This window comes from Hylobates moloch, unplaced genomic scaffold, assembly GCF_009828535.3.
Source record: "Hylobates moloch isolate HMO894 unplaced genomic scaffold, HMol_V3 SCAFFOLD_4125, whole genome shotgun sequence".
NCBI lineage: Eukaryota > Metazoa > Chordata > Mammalia > Primates > Hylobatidae > Hylobates > Hylobates moloch.
In genome coordinates, this window is record NW_026656400.1 from 1 (window position 1) to 5,834 (window position 5,834).

The window sequence follows — 5,834 nt, forward strand, 5'->3', positions numbered from 1 at the left end:
CTAACGAGAAGCACCCACAGGTGTGGAGGGGCAGGCCACCCCTTCATCTGGTGCCCAACGTGGAGGCTTTTCTCTGAGGTGAAGGTACGCTGGAGCGTGGTCATTGAGGACAAGTCGACGAGAGACTCCCGAGTACGTCTACAGTCAGCCTTGCGGTAAGCTTGTGCGCTCGGAAGAACCTAGGGTAACAATGGGGCAAACTAAAAGTAAATATGCCTCTTATCGCAGCTTTATAAAAATTCTCTTAAAAAGAGGGGGAGTTAAAGTGTCTACCAAAAATCTAAATACGCTCTTTCAAACAATAGAACAGTTTTGTCCATGGTTTCCAGAACAGAGAACTTTAGATCTAAAAGATTGGGAAAAAATTGGCAAAGAATTAAAACAAGCAAGTAGGGAAGGCAAAATCATTCCACTTACAGTATGGAATGATTGGGTCATTATTAAAGTAGCTTTAGAACCACTGCAAACAGAAGAAGATAGCGTTCCAGTTTCCGATGTCCCTAAAAGCTGTGCAGTAGATTGTGAAAAAGAGGCAGGGATAGAGTCCCGGAAAAGAAAAGAAAGTTCACACTGTAAATGTGTAGCAGAGCCGGTAATGGCTCGGTCAACGCAAAATGTTGACAATAATCAATTACAGGAGGTAATATATCCTGAAACGTTAAAATTAGAGGAAAAAGATCCAGAATTGACAGAGCCATCAGAGTCTAAACCACGAGGGCCAACTCCTCTTACAACAGCTCAGATGCCTGCAACCTTAGAACCTCAAATGCAGGTTAAACAAGTACAAACTCCAAAAAAAGATCAAGTAGAAAAAGATAGAGTCTCTGTCACGGCAATGCCAATCCAAATACAGTGTCCACAATATCAGCAGGTAGAAAGTAAGATCCAGCCGCCAGTAGCCTATCAATACTGGCCGCCAGTTGATCTGCAGTATCGGCAGCCACCAGAAAATCCGTATGGACAGCCAGGAGCATTTCCAGTGCCACAGGGCAGGGTGCCATATCCTCAGCCACCCACCATGAGACTTAAGCCTACAGCACCGCCTAGTACACAGGGTAGTGCAATACATAAAATTATTGATGAGGCAAGAAAACAGGGAGATATTGAGGCGTGGCAACTCCCAGTAATATTAGAAGCAAGGCCACCTGGAGAAGGGGCCCAAGAGGGAGAGCCTCCCGTAGCTGAAGCCAGATATCAGTCCTTTTCTATAAAAATGCTAAAAGAGATGAAAGAAGGAGTAAAACAGTATGGACCCAACTCTCCTTACATGAGAACATTATTAGATTCCATTGCTCATGGACATAGACTCATTCCTTATGATTGGGAGATTCTGGCAAAATCATCACTCTCACCCTCTCAATTTTTACAATTTAAGACGTGGTGGATTGATGGGGCACAAGTACAGGTCCGAAGAAATAGGACTGCCAATCCTCCAATTAACATAGATGCAGATCAACTATTAGGAATAGGTCAAAATTGGAGCACTGTTGACCAACAAGCAATAATGCCAAATGAGGCCATTGAGCAAATCAGGGCTATCTGCCTTAGGGCCTGGGAGAAAATCCAAGACCCAGGAACCGCCTGCCCTTCCTTTAATACAATAAGACAAGGCTCTAAAGAGCCATACCCTGATTTTGTAGCAAGACTTCAAGATGCTGCTCAAAAGTCAATTACCGATGAGAATGCCCGTAAAGTCATAGTGGAGTTGATGGCATATGAAAACGCCAATCCGGATTGTCAATCAGCCATTAAGCCATTAAAAGGAAAGGTTCCCGCAGAATCAGATGTAATCTCAGAGTATGTTAAAGCATGCGATGGAATTGGAGGAGCTATGCATAAAGCTATGCTTATGGCTCAGGCAATCACAGGAGTTGCTTTAGGAGGACAAGTGAAAACATTTGGGGGAAAATGTTATAATTGTGGTCAAATTGGTCATCTAAAAAAGAATTGCCTAGTCACAAATAAGCCAAATGTAACTACTCAAGCTACTACAACAACAGATAAAGGGCCACCTGGCCTATGTCCAAGATGTAAAAGGGGAAAACATTGGGGTAATCAATGTCATTCTAAATTTGATAAAAATGGGCAACCACTGTCGGGAAACGAGAGGAGGGGCCAGCCTCAGGCCCCGCAACAAACTGGGGCGTTCCAAATTCAATCCTTTGTTCCTCAGGGTTTTCAGGAACAACAACCCCCACTGTCGCAAGTGTCTCAGGGAATAAGCCAGTTATCACAATACAGCAACTATCCCCCGCCACAACTGGCAGTGCAGCAGTAGATTTGTGTACTTTACAAGCAGTCTCTCTGCTTCCAGGGGAGCCTCCACAAAAAATCCCCACAGGGGTATACGGCCCATTGCCTGAGGGGACTGTAGGACTAATCTTAGGAAGATCAAGTTTAAATCTAAAAGGAGTTCAAATTCATACTGGTGTGGTTAATTCAGACTATAAAGGCGAAATTCAATTGGTTATTAGTTCCTCAGTTCCTTGGAGTGCCAGTCCAGGAGACAGGATCGCTCAATTATTACTCCTACCTTATATTAAAATTAGAAACAGTGAGATAAAAAGAACAGGAGGGTTCGGAAGCACTGATCTGGCAGGAAAGGCTGCATACTGGGCAAGTCTGGTCTCTGAGAGCAGACCTGTGTGTAAGGCCATTATTCAAGGAAAACAGTTTGAAGGGTTGGTAGACACAGGAGCAGATATCTCTGTAATTGCTTTAAATCAGTGGCCAAAAAATTGGCCTAAACAAAAGGCTGTAACAAGACTTGTCGGCGTAGGCACAGCTTCAGAAGTGTATGAAAGTACAATGATTTTACATTGTTTAGGGCCAGATAATCAAGAAAGTACTGTTCAGCCAATGATTACTTCAATTCCTGTTAATCTATGGGGTCGAGATTTGTTACAACAATGGGGTGCAGAAATCATTATGCCTGCTCCATTATACAGCCCCATGAGTCAAAAAATCATGACTAAGATGGGATATATACCAGGGAAGGGATTAGGAAAAAATGAAAATGGCATTAAAGTCCCAATTGAGACTAAGAAAAATCAACAAAGAAAAGGAATAGGGTATCCTTTTTAGGGGCGGCCACTGTAGAGCCTCCTAAACCCATTCCATTAAATTGGAAAGCAGAAAAACCGGTATGGGTAAATCAGTGGCCGCTACCAAAGCAAAAACTGGAGGCGTTACACTTATTAGCAAAGGAACAATTAGAAAAGGGACACATTGAGCCTTCATTCTCACCCTGGAATTCTCCTGTATTTGTAATTCAGAAAAAGTCAGGCAAATGGCGTATGTTAATGGACTTAAGAGCCATAAACGCTGTAATTCAACCCATGGGGCCTCTCCAACCTGGATTGCCCTCTCCGGCCATGATCCCAAAAGACTGGCCTTTAATTATAATTGATCTTAAGGATTGCTTTTTTACCATTCCTCTGGCAGAGCAAGATTGTGAAAAATTTGCCTTTACTATACCAGCCATAAATAATAAAGAACCAGCCACCAGGTTTCAGTGGAAAGTATTACCTCAGGGAATGCTTAATAGTCCAACTATTTGTCAAACTTTCGTAGGTCAAGTCCTTCAACCAATTAGAGACAAATTTTCAGATTGTTATATCATTCACTATATTGATGATATTTTATGTGCTGCAGAAACAAGAGACAAATTAATTAACTGTTACACATTTCTGCAAGCAGAGGTTGCCAACGCAGGACTAACAATAGCATCTGATAAGATCCAAACCTCTGATCCTTTTCATTATTTGGGGATGCAAATAGAAAATAGAAAAATTAAGCCACAAAAAATAGAAATAAGAAAAGACACGTTAAAAACACTAAATGATTTTCAAAAATTGTTAGGCGATATTAATTGGATTCGGCCAACTCTAGGCATTCCTACCTATGCCATGTCAAATTTGTTCTCTATCCTAAGAGGAGATCCAGACTTAAATAGTAAAAGAATATTAACCCCAGAGGCAACAAAAGAAATTAAATTAGTGGAAGAAAAAATTCAGTCAGCGCAAATAAATAGAATAGATTCTTTAGCTCCACTCCAACTTTTAATTTTTGCCACTGCACATTCTCCAACAGGCATCATTGTTCAAAATACTGATCTCGTGGAGTGGTCATTCCTTCCTCACAGTACAATTAAGACTTTTACATTGTACTTGGACCAAATAGCTACATTAATTGGTCAGACAAGATTACGAATAATAAAATTGTGTGGTAACGACCCAGACAAAATAATTGTTCCTTTAACCAAGGAACAAGTTAAACAAGCCTTTATCAATTCTGGTGCATGGCAAATTGGCCTTGCTGATTTTGTAGGAATTATTGATAATCACTACCCAAAAACAAAAATCTTCCAGTTTTTAAAATTGACTACTTGGATCTTACCTAAAATTACCAGACATGAACCTTTAGAAAATGCTCTGACAGTATTTACTGATGGTTCCAGCAATGGAAAAGCGGCTTACACAGGGCCAAAGGAGCGAGTAATCAAAACTCAATATCAATCAGCTCAGAGGGCAGAGTTGTTTGCAGTCATTACAGTGTTAGAAGACTTTAATCAACCTGTTAATATTATATCAGATTCTGCATATGTAGTACAGGCTACAAGGGATGTTGAGACAGCTCTAATTAAATATAGCATGGATGATCAGTTAAACCAGCTGTTCAATTTATTACAACAAACTGTAAGAAAAAGGAATTTCCCATTTTATATCACTCATATTCGAGCACATACTAATTTACCAGGACCTTTAACTGAAGCAAATAAAAAAGCTGACTTACTGGTATCCTCTGCATTCATAAAAGCACAAGAACTTCATGCTTTGACTCATGTAAATGCAGCAGGGTTAAAAAACAAATTTGACGTCACGTGGAAACAGGCAAAAAATATTGTACAACATTGTACCCAGTGTCAAGTACTACACCTGCCCACCCAAGAGGCAGGAGTTAATCCCAGAGGTCTGTGTCCTAACGCATTATGGCAAATGGATGTTACCCATGTACCTTCATTTGGAAAATTATCATATGTTCATGTAACAGTTGATACTTATTCACATTTCATATGGGCAACATGCCAGACAGGAGAAAGTACTTCCCATGTTAAAAAACATTTATTATCTTGTTTTGCTGTGATGGGAGTTCCAGAAAAAATTAAAACTGACAATGGGCCAGGTTATTGTAGTAAAGCTTTCCAAAAATTCTTAAATCAGTGGAATATTACACATACAACAGGAATTCCTTATAATTCCCAAGGACAGGCCATAGTTGAAAGAACTAATAGAACACTCAAAACTCAGTTAGTTAAACAAAAAAAAGGGGGAGACAGTAAGGAGTGTACCTCTCCTCAGATGCAGCTTAATCTAGCACTCTATACTTTAAATTTTTTAAACATTTATAGAAATCAGACTACTACTTCTGCAGAACAACATCTTACAGGTAAAAAGAACAGTCCACATGAAGGAAAACTGATTTGGTGGAAAGACAACAAAAATAGGACATGGGAGATAGGGAAGGTGATAACCTGGGGAAGAGGTTTTGCTTGTGTTTCACCAGGAGAAAATCAGCTTCCTGTTTGGATACCCACTAGACATTTGAAGTTCTACAATGAACCCATCGGAGATGCAAAGAAAAGCGCCTCCACGGAGACGGAAACACCGCAATCGGACACCATTGACTCGCAGGATGAATCAAGTGGTGATATTAGAAAAACAGATGAAGTCACCACGCACCAAGAAGGCGGAGCTGCCAACCTGGGCACAGTTAAAGAAGCTGACACTGTTAGCTAGAAAAAGCCTAGCTAGCACAAAGGTGACACAAACCTC

At 40.6% G+C, this 5,834-nt stretch overlaps 1 pseudogene; it reads left to right on the forward strand.

Moving 5' to 3' along the window:
* The first annotated feature begins 31 nt into the window (after positions 1 to 31).
* On the forward strand, positions 32 to 5,798 carry LOC131382762 (endogenous retrovirus group K member 8 Gag polyprotein-like; annotated as a pseudogene).
* Positions 5,799 to 5,834: the final 36 nt, after the last annotated feature.